Source organism: Heptranchias perlo, chromosome 1 (genome assembly GCF_035084215.1).
Source record: "Heptranchias perlo isolate sHepPer1 chromosome 1, sHepPer1.hap1, whole genome shotgun sequence".
Classification (NCBI taxonomy): Eukaryota; Metazoa; Chordata; class Chondrichthyes; order Hexanchiformes; family Hexanchidae; genus Heptranchias; species Heptranchias perlo.
In genome coordinates this window covers 3,869,247-3,885,279 of record NC_090325.1, presented here as the reverse complement: position 1 = coordinate 3,885,279, position 16,033 = coordinate 3,869,247, and the positions used below count along the sequence as shown (strand labels likewise).

General features: G+C 53.7%; 1 protein-coding gene across 1 annotated transcript in view; it reads left to right on the top strand.

Annotated features, from left to right (window-relative positions):
- shtn2 (shootin 2) overlaps window positions 1–16,033 on the top strand; it is a 60,531-nt gene that overhangs the window by 40,071 nt on the left and 4,427 nt on the right. The window lies entirely within an intron of this gene.

Here is a 16,033-nt window from a genome sequence, read left to right as displayed (position 1 = left end):
TCAGTCTCACTCCATCCACTGTCCATCAGTCCCACTCCATCCACTGTCCATCAGTCTCACTCCATCCACTGTCCATCAGTCCCACTCCATCCACTGTCCATCAGTCTCACCCCATCCACTGTCCATCAGTCTCACCCCATCCACTGTCCATCAGTCTCACCCCATCCACTGTCCATCAGTCTCACCCCATCCACTGTCCATCAGTCCCACTCCATCCACTGTCCATCAGTCTCACCCCATCCACTGTCCATCAGTCTCACTCCATCCACTGTCCATCAGTCTCACTCCATCCACTGTCCATCAGTCTCACGCCATCCACTGTCCATCAGTCTCACTCCATCCACTGTCCATCAGTCTCACTCCATCCACTGTCCATCAGTCTCACGCCATCCACTGTCCATCAGTCTCACCCCATCCACTGTCCATCAGTCTCACTCCATCCACTCTCCATCAGTCTCACCCCATCCACTCTCCATCAGTCTCACTCCATCCACTCTCCATCAGTCCCACTCCATCCACTGTCCATCAGTCCCACTCCATCCACTGTCCATCAGTCTCACTCCATCCACTGTCCATCAGTCTCACCCCATCCACTGTCCATCAGTCTCACTCCACCCACTGTCCATCAGTCTCACTCCATCCACTGCCCATCAGTCTCACTCCATCCACTGCCCATCAGTCTCACTCCACCCACTGCCCATCAGTCTCACTCCATCCACTGTCCATCAGTCTCACTCCATCCACTGTCCATCAGTCTCACTCCATCCACTGTCCATCAGTCCCACCCCATCCACTGTCCATCAGTCTCACTCCATCCACTGTCCATCAGTCTCACTCCATCCACTCTCCATCAGTCCCACCCCATCCACTGTCCATCAGTCTCACTCCATCCACTGTCCATCAGTCTCACTCGATCCACTCTCCATCAGTCTCACTCCATCCACTGCCCATCAGTCTCACTCCATCCACTGTCCATCAGTCTGACTCCATCCACTGTCCATCAGTCTCACTCCATCCACTGTCCATCAGTCTCACTCGATCCACTCTCCATCAGTCTCACTCCATCCACTGCCCATCAGTCTCACTCCATCCACAGTCCATCAGTCTGACTCCATCCACTGTCCATCAGTCTCACTCGATCCACTCTCCATCAGTCTCACTCCATCCACTGTCCATCAGTCTCACTCCATCCACTGTCCATCAGTCCCACTCCATCCACTGTCCATCAGTCTCACTCCATCCACTCTCCATCAGTCTCACTCCATCCACTGTCCATCAGTCCCACTCCATCCACTGTCCATCAGTCTCACTCCATCCACTCTCCATCAGTCTCACTCCATCCACTGTCCATCAGTCCCACTCCATCCACTGTCCATCAGTCTCACTCCATCCACTGTCCATCAGTCCCACTCCATCCACTGTCCATCAGTCTCACTCCATCCACTGTCCATCAGTCTCACCCCATCCACTGTCCATCAGTCTCACTCCACCCACTCTCCATCAGTCTCACTCCATCCACTGTCCATCAGTCTCACTCCATCCACTCTCCATCAGTCTCACTCCATCCACTGTCCATCAGTCTCACTCCATCCACTCTCCATCAGTCTCACTCCATCCACTGTCCATCAGTCCCACTCCATCCACTGTCCATCAGTCTCACCCCATCCACTGTCCATCAGTCTCACTCCATCCACTGTCCATCAGTCTCACTCCATCCACTGTCCATCAGTCTCACTCCATCCACTGTCCATCAGTCTCACCCCATCCACTGTCCATCAGTCTCACTCCATCCACTCTCCATCAGTCCCACTCCATCCACTGTCCATCAGTCTCACTCCATCCACTGTCCATCAGTCTCACCCCATCCACTGTCCATCAGTCTCACTCCATCCACTGTCCATCAGTCTCACTCCATCCACTGTCCATCAGTCTCACTCCACCCACTGTCCATCAGTCTCACTCCATCCACTGCCCATCAGTCTCACTCCATCCACTGCCCATCAGTCTCACTCCACCCACTGCCCATCAGTCTCACTCCATCCACTGTCCATCAGTCTCACTCCATCCACTGTCCATCAGTCTCACTCCATCCACTGTCCATCAGTCCCACCCCATCCACTGTCCATCAGTCTCACTCCATCCACTGTCCATCAGTCTCACTCCATCCACTCTCCATCAGTCCCACTCCATCCACTGTCCATCAGTCTCACTCCATCCACTGTCCATCAGTCTCACTCCATCCACTGTCCATCAGTCTCACTCCATCCACTGTCCATCAGTCTCACTCCATCCACTGTCCATCAGTCTCACTCGATCCACTCTCCATCAGTCTCACTCCATCCACTGCCCATCAGTCTCACTCCATCCACTGTCCATCAGTCTGACTCCATCCACTGTCCATCAGTCTCACTCCATCCACTGTCCATCAGTCTCACTCGATCCACTCTCCATCAGTCTCACTCCATCCACTGCCCATCAGTCTCACTCCATCCACAGTCCATCAGTCTGACTCCATCCACTGTCCATCAGTCTCACTCGATCCACTCTCCATCAGTCTCACTCCATCCACTGTCCATCAGTCTCACTCCATCCACTGTCCATCAGTCCCACTCCATCCACTGCCCATCAGTCTCACTCCATCCACTCTCCATCAGTCTCACTCCATCCACTGTCCATCAGTCCCACTCCATCCACTGTCCATCAGTCTCACTCCATCCACTCTCCATCAGTCTCACTCCATCCACTGTCCATCAGTCCCACTCCATCCACTGTCCATCAGTCTCACTCCATCCACTGTCCATCAGTCCCACTCCATCCACTGTCCATCAGTCTCACTCCATCCACTGTCCATCAGTCTCACCCCATCCACTGTCCATCAGTCTCACTCCACCCACTCTCCATCAGTCTCACTCCATCCACTGTCCATCAGTCTCACTCCATCCACTGTCCATCAGTCTCACCCCATCCACTGTCCATCAGTCTCACTCCATCCACTCTCCATCAGTCTCACTCCATCCACTGTCCATCAGTCTCACTCCATCCACTCTCCATCAGTCTCACTCCATCCACTGTCCATCAGTCCCACTCCATCCACTGTCCATCAGTCTCACCCCATCCACTGTCCATCAGTCTCACTCCATCCACTGTCCATCAGTCTCACTCCATCCACTGTCCATCAGTCTCACTCCATCCACTGTCCATCAGTCTCACCCCATCCACTGTCCATCAGTCTCACTCCATCCACTGTCCATCATTCCCACTCCATCCACTGTCCATCAGTCTCACCCCATCCACTGTCCATCAGTCTCACCCCATCCACTGTCCATCAGTCTCACTCCATCCACTGTCCATCAGTCTCACCCCATCCACTGCCCATCAGTCTCACTCCATCCACTGTCCATCAGTCTCACTCCATCCACTGTCCATCAGTCTCACCCCATCCACTGCCCATCAGTCCCACTCCATCCACTGTCCATCAGTCTCACTCCATCCACTGTCCATCAGTCTCACTCCATCCACTGTCCATCAGTCTCACTCCATCCACTGTCCATCAGTCTCACTCCATCCACTGTCCATCAGTCCCACTCCATCCACTGTCCATCAGTCCCACTCCATCCACTGTCCATCAGTCTCACTCCATCCACTGTCCATCAGTCTCACTCCATCCACTGTCCATCAGTCTCACTCCATCCACTGTCCATCAGTCCCACTCCATCCACTGTCCATCAGTCTCACTCCATCCACTGTCCATCAGTCTCACTCCATCCACTGTCCATCAGTCTCACTCCATCCACTGTCCATCAGTCCCACTCCATCCACTGTCCATCAGTCTCACTCCATCCACTGTCCATCAGTCCCACTCCATCCACTGTCCATCAGTCTCACTCCATCCACTGTCCATCAGTCCCACTCCATCCACTGCCCATCAGTCTCACTCCATCCACTGTCCATCAGTCTCACCCCATCCACTGTCCATCAGTCTCACTCCATCCACTGTCCATCAGTCTCACTCCATCCACTGTCCATCAGTCCCACTCCATCCACTGTCCATCAGTCTCACTCCATCCACTGTCCATCAGTCCCACTCCATCCACTGTCCATCAGTCTCACTCCATCCACTGTCCATCAGTCCCACCCCATCCACTGTCCATCAGTCTCACTCCATCCACTGTCCATCAGTCCCACTCCATCCACTGTCCATCAGTCTCACTCCATCCACTCTCCATCAGTCCCACTCCATCCACTGTCCATCAGTCTCACTCCATCCACTGCCCATCAGTCTCACTCCATCCACTGCCCATCAGTCTCACTCCATCCACTGTCCATCAGTCTCACTCCATCCACTGTCCATCAGTCTCACTCCACCCACTCTCCATCAGTCTCACTCCATCCACTGTCCATCAGTCCCACTCCATCCACTGTCCATCAGTCTCACCCCATCCACTGCCCATCAGTCTCACTCCATCCACTGTCCATCAGTCTCACTCCACCCACTCTCCATCAGTCTCACTCCATCCACTGTCCATCAGTCGCACTCCATCCACTGCCCATCAGTCCCACTCCATCCACTGTCCATCAGTCTCACTCCATCCACTGTCCATCAGTCTCACTCCATCCACTGTCCATCAGTCTCACTCCATCCACTGTCCATCAGTCTCACTCCATCCACTGTCCATCAGTCTCACTCCACCCACTCTCCATCAGTCTCACTCCATCCACTGCCCATCAGTCCCACTCCATCAACTCTCCATCAGTCCCACTCCATCCACTGTCCATCAGTCTCACTCCATCCACTGTCCATCAGTCTCACTCCATCCACTGTCCATCAGTCTCACTCCATCCACTGTCCATCAGTCTCACTCCATCCACTGTCCATCAGTCTCACTCCATCCACTGTCCATCAGTCTCACTCCATCCACTGTCCATCAGTCCCACTCCATCCACTGTCCATCAGTCTCACTCCATCCACTCTCCATCAGTCCCACTCCATCCACTCTCCATCAGTCTCACTCCATCCACGACCCATCAGTCTCACTCCATCCACTCTCCATCAGTCTCACTCCATCCACGACCCATCAGTCTCACTCCATCCACTGTCCATCAGTCTCACTCCATCCACTCTCCATCAGTCTCACTCCATCCACTGTCCATCAGTCTCACTCCATCCACTGTCCATCAGTCTCACTCCATCCACTGCCCATCAGTCTCACTCCATCCACTGTCCATCAGTCTCACTCCATCCACTGTCCATCAGTCTCACTCCATCCACTGTCCATCAGTCTCACTCCATCCACTGTCCATCAGTCTCACTCCATCCACTGTCCATCAGTCTCACTCCATCCACTGTCCATCAGTCTCACTCCATCCACTGTCCATCAGTCTCACTCCATCCACTGTCCATCAGTCTCACTCCACCCACTCTCCATCAGTCTCACTCCATCCACTGTCCATCAGTCTCACTCCATCCACTGCCCATCAGTCCCACTCCATCCACTGTCCATCAGTCTCACTCCACCCACTGTCCATCAGTCTGACTCCATCCACTGTCCATCAGTCCCACTCCATCCACTGTCCATCAGTCTCACTCCATCCACTGTCCATCAGTCTCACTCCATCCACTCTCCATCAGTCTCACTCCATCCACTGTCCATCAGTCTCACTCCATCCACTGTCCATCAGTCTCACTCCATCCACTGTCCATCAGTCTCACTCCATCCACTGTCGATCAGTCTCACTCCATCCACTGTCCATCAGTCTCACTCCATCCACTCTCCATCAGTCTCACTCCATCCACTGTCCATCAGTCTCACTCCATCCACTGTCCATCAGTCTCACTCCATCCACTGTCCATCAGTCTCACTCCACCCACTGTCCATCAGTCTCACTCCATCCACTGTCCATCAGTCTCACTCCATCCACTGTCCATCAGTCTCACTCCATCCACTGTCCATCAGTCTCACTCCATCCACTGCCCATCAGTCTCACTCCATCCACTCTCCATCAGTCTCACTCCATCCACTCTCCATCAGTCCCACTCCATCCACTGTCCATCAGTCTCACCCCATCCACTGTCCATCAGTCTCACTCCATCCACTGTCCATCAGTCACACTCCATCCACTGTCCATCAGTCTCACTCCATCCACTGTCCATCAGTCTCACTCCATCCACTGCCCATCAGTCTCACTCCATCCACTCTCCATCAGTCTCACTCCATCCACTCTCCATCAGTCCCACTCCATCCACTGTCCATCAGTCTCACCCCATCCACTGTCCATCAGTCTCACTCCATCCACTCTCCATCAGTCCCACTCCATCCACTGTCCATCAGTCTCACTCCATCCACTCTCCATCAGTCTCACTCCACCCACTGTCCATCAGTCTCACTCCATCCACTGTCCATCAGTCTCACTCCATCCACTCTCCATCAGTCCCACTCCATCCACTGTCCATCAGTCTCACTCAATCCACTCTCCATCAGTCCCACTCCATCCACTGTCCATCAGTCTCACTCCATCCACTGTCCATCAGTCTCACTCCATCCACTGCCCATCAGTCCCACTCCATCCACTCTCCATCAGTCTCACTCCACCCACTGTCCATCAGTCTCACTCCATCCACTGCCCATCAGTCCCACTCCATCCACTCTCCATCAGTCTCACTCCACCCACTGTCCATCAGTCTCACTCCATCCACTCTCCATCAGTCTCACTCCATCCACTGCCCATCAGTCTCACTCCATCCACTGTCCATCAGTCTCACTCCATCCACTGTCCATCAGTCTCACTCCATCCACTGCCCATCAGTCTCACTCCACCCACTGTCCATCAGTCCCACTCCATCCACTGTCCATCAGTCTCACTCCATCCACTGCCCATCAGTCTCACTCCAGATCCACTGTCCATCAGTCTCACTCCACCCACTGCCCATCAGTCTCACTCCATCCACTGCCCATCAGTCTCACTCCATCCACTGCCCATCAGTCTCACTCCACCCACTGTCCATCAGTCTCACTCCAACCACTGCCCATCAGTCTCACTCCATCCACTCTCCATCAGTCCCACTCCATCCACTGTCCATCAGTCTCACTCCACCCACTGTCCATCAGTCCCACTCCATCCACTCTCCATCAATCTCACTCCATCCACTGTCCATCAGTCTCACTCCACCCACTGTCCATCAGTCTCACTCCACCCACTGTCCATCAGTCCCACTCCATCCACTGCCCATCAGTCTCACTCCATCCACTGTCCATCAGTCCCACTCCATCCACTGCCCATCAGTCTCACTCCAGATCCACTGCCCATCAGTCTCACTCCACCCACTGTCCATCAGTCCCACTCCATCCACTGTCCATCAGTCTCACTCCAGATCCACTGCCCATCAGTCCCACTCCATCCACTGTCCATCAGTCTCACTCCATCCACTCTCCATCAGTCCCACTCCATCCACTGTCCATCAGTCCCACTCCATCCACTGCCCATCACTCCCACTCCATCCACTGTCCATCAGTCTCACTCCAGATCCACTGCCCATCAGTCCCACTCCATCCACTGTCCATCAGTCTCACTCCATCCACTCTCCATCAATCCCACTCCATCCACTGTCCATCAGTCCCACTCCATCCACTCTCCATCAGTCTCACTCCATCCACTGTCCATCAGTCTCACTCCATCCACTGCCCATCAGTCTCACTCCACCCACTGTCCATCAGTCTCACTCCATCCACTGTCCATCAGTCTCACTCCATCCACTGTCCATCAGTCTCACTCCATCCACTGTCCATCAGTCTCACTCCATCCACTGTCCATCAGTCTGACTCCATCCACTGTCCATCAGTCTCACTCCATCCACTGTCCATCAGTCTGACTCCATCAACTGTCCATCAGTCTCACTCCATCCACTGTCCATCAGTCTCACTCCACCCACTGTCCATCAGTCTCACTCCATCCACTGTCCATCAGTCTCACTCCATCCACTGTCCATCAGTCTCACTCCATCCACTGTCCATCAGTCTCACTCCATCCACTCTCCATCAGTCTCACTCCATCCACTGTCCATCAGTCTCACTCCACCCACTGTCCATCAGTCTCACTCCATCCACTGTCCATCAGTCTCACTCCATCCACTGTCCATCAGTCTCACTCCATCCACTGTCCATCAGTCTCACTCCATCCACTGTCCATCAGTCTCACTCCATCCACTGCCCATCAGTCTCACTCCATCCACTGTCCATCAGTCTCACTCCATCCACTGTCCATCAGTCTCACTCCATCCACTGTCCATCAGTCTCACTCCATCCACTGTCCATCAGTCTCACTCCATCCACTCTCCATCAGTCTCACTCCACCCACTCTCCATCAGTCTCACTCCATCCACTCTCCATCAGTCTCACTCCATCCACTGTCCATCAGTCTCACTCCACCCACTGTCCATCAGTCTCACTCCATCCACTGTCCATCAGTCTCACTCCATCCACTGTCCATCAGTCTCACTCCATCCACTGTCCATCAGTCTCACTCCACCCACTGTCCATCAGTCTCACTCCATCCACTGCCCATCAGTCTGACTCCATCCACGGTCCATCAGTCTCACTCCATCCACTGCCCATCAGTCTCACTCCATCCACTGTCCATCAGTCTCACTCCATCCACTGCCCATCAGTCTGACTCCATCCACGGTCCATCAGTCTCACTCCATCCACTGCCCATCAGTCTCACTCCACCCACTGTCCATCAGTCTCACTCCATCCACTGTCCATCAGTCTCACTCCATCCACTGCCCATCAGTCTGACTCCATCCACTGTCCATCAGTCTCACTCCATCCACTGTCCATCAGTCTCACTCCATCCACTGTCCATCAGTCTCACTCCACCCACTGTCCATCAGTCTCACTCCATCCACTGTCCATCAGTCTCACTCCATCCACTGTCCATCAGTCTCACTCCACCCACTGTCCATCAGTCTCACTCCATCCACTGCCCATCAGTCTGACTCCATCCACTGTCCATCAGTCTCACTCCATCCACTGTCCATCAGTCTCACTCCATCCACTGTCCATCAGTCTCACTCCACCCACTGTCCATCAGTCTCACTCCATCCACTGCCCATCAGTCTGACTCCATCCACTGTCCATCAGTCTCACTCCATCCACTGTCCATCAGTCTCACTCCACCCACTGTCCATCAGTCTCACTCCATCCACTGCCCATCAGTCTGACTCCATCCACTGCCCATCAGTCTCACTCCACCCACTGTCCATCAGTCTCACTCCATCCACTGCCCATCAGTCTGACTCCATCCACTGTCCATCAGTCTCACTCCATCCACTGCCCATCAGTCTGACTCCATCCACTGTCCATCAGTCTCACTCCATCCACTGTCCATCAGTCCCACTCCATCCACTGTCCATCAGTCTGACTCCATCCACTGACCATCAGTCCCACTCCACCCACTGTCCATCAGTCTCACTCCATCCACTCTCCATCAGTCTCACTCCATCCACTGTCCATCAGTCTCACTCCATCCACTGTCCATCAGTCCCACTCCACCCACTGTCCATCAGTCTCACTCCATCCACTCTCCATCAGTCCCACTCCATCCACTCTCCATCAGTCTCACTCCATCCACTCTCCATCAGTCTCACTCCATCCACTGTCCATCAGTCTCACTCCATCCACTGTCCATCAGTCTGACTCCATCCACTGTCCATCAGTCTCACTCCATCCACTGTCCATCAGTCTGACTCCATCAACTGTCCATCAGTCTCACTCCATCCACTGTCCATCAGTCTCACTCCACCCACTGTCCATCAGTCTCACTCCATCCACTGTCCATCAGTCTCACTCCATCCACTGTCCATCAGTCTCACTCCATCCACTGTCCATCAGTCTCACTCCATCCACTCTCCATCAGTCTCACTCCATCCACTGTCCATCAGTCTCACTCCACCCACTGTCCATCAGTCTCACTCCATCCACTGTCCATCAGTCTCACTCCATCCACTGTCCATCAGTCTCACTCCATCCACTGTCCATCAGTCTCACTCCATCCACTCTCCATCAGTCTCACTCCATCCACTGCCCATCAGTCTCACTCCATCCACTGTCCATCAGTCTCACTCCATCCACTGTCCATCAGTCTCACTCCATCCACTGTCCATCAGTCTCACTCCATCCACTGTCCATCAGTCTCACTCCATCCACTCTCCATCAGTCTCACTCCACCCACTCTCCATCAGTCTCACTCCATCCACTCTCCATCAGTCTCACTCCATCCACTGTCCATCAGTCTCACTCCACCCACTGTCCATCAGTCTCACTCCATCCACTGTCCATCAGTCTCACTCCATCCACTGTCCATCAGTCTCACTCCATCCACTGTCCATCAGTCTCACTCCACCCACTGTCCATCAGTCTCACTCCATCCACTGCCCATCAGTCTGACTCCATCCACGGTCCATCAGTCTCACTCCATCCACTGCCCATCAGTCTCACTCCATCCACTGTCCATCAGTCTCACTCCATCCACTGCCCATCAGTCTGACTCCATCCACGGTCCATCAGTCTCACTCCATCCACTGCCCATCAGTCTCACTCCACCCACTGTCCATCAGTCTCACTCCATCCACTGTCCATCAGTCTCACTCCATCCACTGCCCATCAGTCTCACTCCATCCACTGTCCATCAGTCTGACTCCATCCACTGTCCATCAGTCTCACTCCATCCACTGTCCATCAGTCTCACTCCATCCACTGTCCATCAGTCTCACTCCACCCACTGTCCATCAGTCTCACTCCATCCACTGTCCATCAGTCTCACTCCATCCACTGTCCATCAGTCTCACTCCACCCACTGTCCATCAGTCTCACTCCATCCACTGCCCATCAGTCTGACTCCATCCACTGTCCATCAGTCTCACTCCATCCACTGTCCATCAGTCTCACTCCATCCACTGTCCATCAGTCTCACTCCACCCACTGTCCATCAGTCTCACTCCATCCACTGCCCATCAGTCTGACTCCATCCACTGTCCATCAGTCTCACTCCATCCACTGTCCATCAGTCTCACTCCAGATCCACTGTCCATCAGTCCCACTCCATCCACTGTCCATCAGTCTGACTCCATCCACTGTCCATCAGTCCCACTCCACCCACTGTCCATCAGTCTCACTCCATCCACTCTCCATCAGTCTCACTCCATCCACTGTCCATCAGTCTCACTCCATCCACTGTCCATCAGTCCCACTCCACCCACTGTCCATCAGTCTCACTCCATCCACTCTCCATCAGTCCCACTCCATCCACTCTCCATCAGTCTCACTCCATCCACTCTCCATCAGTCTCACTCCATCCACTGTCCATCAGTCTCACTCCATCCACTGTCCATCAGTCTCACTCCACCCACTGCCCATCAGTCCCACTCCATCCACTCTCCATCAGTCTCACTCCATCCACTGTCCATCAGTCTCACTCCATCCACTGCCCATCAGTCTGACTCCATCCACTGTCCATCAGTCCCACTCCATCCACTGTCCATCAGTCTGACTCCATCCACTGTCCATCAGTCCCACTCCACCCACTCTCCATCAGTCTCACTCCATCCACTCTCCATCAGTCCCACTCCATCCACTCTCCATCAGTCTCACTCGATCCACTCTCCATCAGTCTGACTCCATCCACTGCCCATCAGTCTGACTCCATCCACTGTCCATCAGTCCCACTCCATCCACTGTCCATCAGTCTCACTCCATCCACTGTCCATCAGTCTCACTCCATCCACTGTCCATCAGTCTCACTCCATCCACTCTCCATCAGTCCCACTCCATCCACTCTCCATCAGTCTCACTCGATCCACTCTCCATCAGTCTCACTCCATCCACTGTCCATCAGTCCCACTCCATCCACTGCCCATCAGTCTCACTCCATCCACTGCCCATCAGTCTGACTCCATCCACTGTCCATCAGTCCCACTCCATCCACTGCCCATCAGTCCCACTCCATCCACTCTCCATCAGTCTCACCCCATCCACTGCCCATCAGTCTCACTCCATCCACTGCCCATCAGTCTCACTCCATCCACTCTCCATCAGTCTCACTCCATCCACTGTCCATCAGTCCCACTCCATCCACTCTCCATCAGTCTCACTCCATCCACTCTCCATCAGTCTCACTCCATCCACTGTCCATCAGTCTCACTCCATCCACTGTCCATCAGTCTCACCCCATCCACTGCCCATCAGTCCCACTCCATCCACTCTCCATCAGTCTCACCCCATCCACTGCCCATCAGTCTCACTCCATCCACTGCCCATCAGTCCCACTCCATCCACTCTCCATCAGTCTCACTCCATCCACTGCCCATCAGTCTCACTCCATCCACTGCCCATCAGTCTCACTCCATCCACTCTCCATCAGTCTCACTCGATCCACTCTCCATCAGTCTCACTCCATCCACTGCCCATCAGTCTCACTCGATCCACTCTCCATCAGTCCCACTCCATCCACTCTCCATCAGTCTCACTCGATCCACTCTCCATCAGTCTCACTCGATCCACTGTCCATCAGTCTCACTCCATCCACTGCCCATCAGTCTCACTCGATCCACTCTCCATCAGTCTCACTCGATCCACTCTCCATCAGTCTCACTCCATCCACTCTCCATCAGTCCCACTCCATCCACTCTCCATCAGTCTCACTCCATCCACTGTCCATCAGTCTCACTCCATCCACTGTCCATCAGTCTCACTCCATCCACTCTCCATCAGTCCCACTCCATCCACTCTCCATCAGTCTCACTCCATCCACTGCCCATCAGTCTCACTCCATCCACTCTCCATCAGTCTCACTCCATCCACTGTCCATCAGTCCCACTCCATCCACTCTCCATCAGTCTCACTCGATCCACTCTCCATCAGTCTCACTCCATCCACTCTCCATCAGTCCCACTCCATCCACTCTCCATCAGTCTCACTCCATCCACTGCCCATCAGTCTGACTCCATCCACTGTCCATCAGTCCCACTCCATCCACTGTCCATCAGTCTGACTCCATCCACTGTCCATCAGTCCCACTCCATCCACTGTCCATCAGTCCCACTCCATCCACTGTCCATCAGTCTCACTCCATCCACTGTCCATCAGTCTCACTCCATCCACTGTCCATCAGTCTCACTCCATCCACTGTCCATCAGTCCCACTCCATCCACTGTCCATCAGTCTCACTCCATCCACTGTCCATCAGTCCCACTCCATCCACTCTCCATCAGTCTCACTCCATCCACTGTCCATCAGTCCCACTCCATCCACTCTCCATCAGTCTCACCCCATCCACTGCCCATCAGTCTCACTCCATCCACTGTCCATCAGTCTCACTCCATCCACTGCCCATCAGTCTCACTCCACCCACTGTCCATCAGTCCCACTCCATCCACTGTCCATCAGTCTGACTCCATCCACTGTCCATCAGTCTCACTCCATCCACTGTCCATCAGTCTCACTCCATCCACTGTCCATCAGTCTCACTCCATCCACTCTCCATCAGTCTCACCCCATCCACTGCCCATCAGTCTCACTCCATCCACTGCCCATCAGTCTCACTCCACCCACTGTCCATCAGTCTCACTCCATCCACTGTCCATCAGTCTCACCCCATCCACTGTCCATCAGTCTCACTCCATCCACTCTCTATCAGTCCCACTCCATCCACTCTCCATCAGTCTCACTCGATCCACTCTCCATCAGTCTCACTCGATCCACTCTCCATCAGTCTCACTCCATCCACTGTCCATCAGTCCCACTCCATCCACTGTCCATCAGTCTGACTCCATCCACTGTCCATCAGTCCCACTCCACCCACTCTCCATCAGTCTCACTCCATCCACTGTCCATCAGTCTCACTCCATCCACTGTCCATCAGTCTCACTCCATCCACTCTCCATCAGTCCCACTCCACCCACTGCCCATCAGTCCCACTCCACCCACTCTCCATCAGTCTCACTCCACCCACTGTCCATCAGTCTCACTCCATCCACTGTCCATCAGTCCCACTCCACCCACTGCCCATCAGTCCCACTCCACCCACTCTCCATCAGTCTCACTCCACCCACTGTCCATCAGTCTCACTCCATCCACTGTCCATCAGTCCCACTCCACCCACTGTCCATCAGTCTCACTCCATCCACTGTCCATCAGTCTCACTCCATCCACTGTCCATCAGTCCCACTCCATCCACTGCCCATCAGTCTCACTCCATCCACTGCCCATCAGTCTCACTCCATCCACTGTCCATCAGTCCCACTCCATCCACTGTCAATCAGTCTCACTCCATCCACTGTCCATCAGTCCCACTCCATCCACTGTCCATCAGTCTCACTCCATCCACTGTCCATCAGTCTCACTCCATCCACTGTCCATCAGTCCCACTCCATCCACTGTCCATCAGTCTCACTCCATCCACTGTCCATCAGTCCCACTCCATCCACTGTCCATCAGTCTCACTCCATCCACTGTCCATCAGTCTCACTCCATCCACTGTCCATCAGTCCCACTCCATCCACTGTCCATCAGTCTCACTCCATCCACTGTCCATCAGTCCCACTCCATCCACTCTCCATCAGTCTCACCCCATCCACTGCCCATCAGTCTCACTCCATCCACTGTCCATCAGTCCCACTCCATCCACTCTCCATCAGTCTCACTCCATCCACTGTCCATCAGTCCCACTCCATCCACTGTCAATCAGTCTCACTCCATCCACTCTCCATCAGTCTCACTCCATCCACTGTCCATCAGTCTCACTCCATCCACTGCCCATCAGTCTCACTCCATCCACTGTCCATCAGTCCCACTCCATCCACTGTCAATCAGTCTCACTCCATCCACTGTCCATCAGTCTCACTCCATCCACTGTCCATCAGTCTCACTCCATCCACTGTCCATCAGTCTCACTCCATCCACTGTCCATCAGTCTCACCCCATCCACTGCCCATCAGTCTCACTCCATCCACTGCCCATCAGTCTCACTCCATCCACTCTCCATCAGTCTCACTCCATCCACTGTCCATCAGTCTCACTCCATCCACTGTCCATCAGTCTCACCCCATCCACTGCCCATCAGTCTCACTCCATCCACTGTCCATCAGTCTCACTCCACCCACTCTCCATCAGTCTCACTCCATCCACTGTCCATCAGTCTCACTCCACCCACTGTCCATCAGTCTCACTCCATCCACTCTCCATCAGTCTCACTCCATCCACTGTCCATCAGTCTCACTCCATCCACTGCCCATCAGTATCACTCCATCCACTGTCCATCAGTCCCACTCCATCCACTGCCCATCTCATCTGTACTTCTAAGAATCATCCGTGACTTAGTGGGTAGCATGGTACTGCCCCATCTCCAACCTCCCTTTCCTCTCCAAAATCCTTGACGTTTTGTCGTCTCCCAAATCCGTGCCCATCTTTCCCGCAACTCCATGTTTGAATCCCTTCAATCAGGTTTCCGCCCCGTCACAGTACTGAAACAGCCCTATTCAAAGTCACAAATGTAAGGAATCTTACAACACCAGGTTATAGTCCAACAGTTTTATTTGAAAATCACAAGCTTTCGGAGGCTTTCTCCTTCATCAGGTGAGTTTCGGATTCTTTGAAGATTACCGCATATATAGTCAGAGAACAATGCCCGGTGATTACAGATAATCTTTCCAACTGCCCGTTATCAAGGCAATCAAATGAACTGAATAGTGTTCCCCGACTGGGAGGGAACCCTCCTGTCTGGCGATTGTTGCGCGGTGTCCGTTCATCCGTTGTCGCAGTGTCTGCATGGTCTCGCCAATGTACCATGCTCCGGGGCATCCTTTCCTGCAACGTATGAGGTAGACAACGTTCCTCAGTCGGGGAACACTTTAGCAGTCAAGGACATTCAGCCTCCGATCTTCGGGTAAGCGTTCTCCAAGGCGGCCTTCGAGACACAAGACAACGCAAAATCGTCGAGCAGAAATTGATAGCCAAGTTCCGCACCCATGAGGACGGCCTCA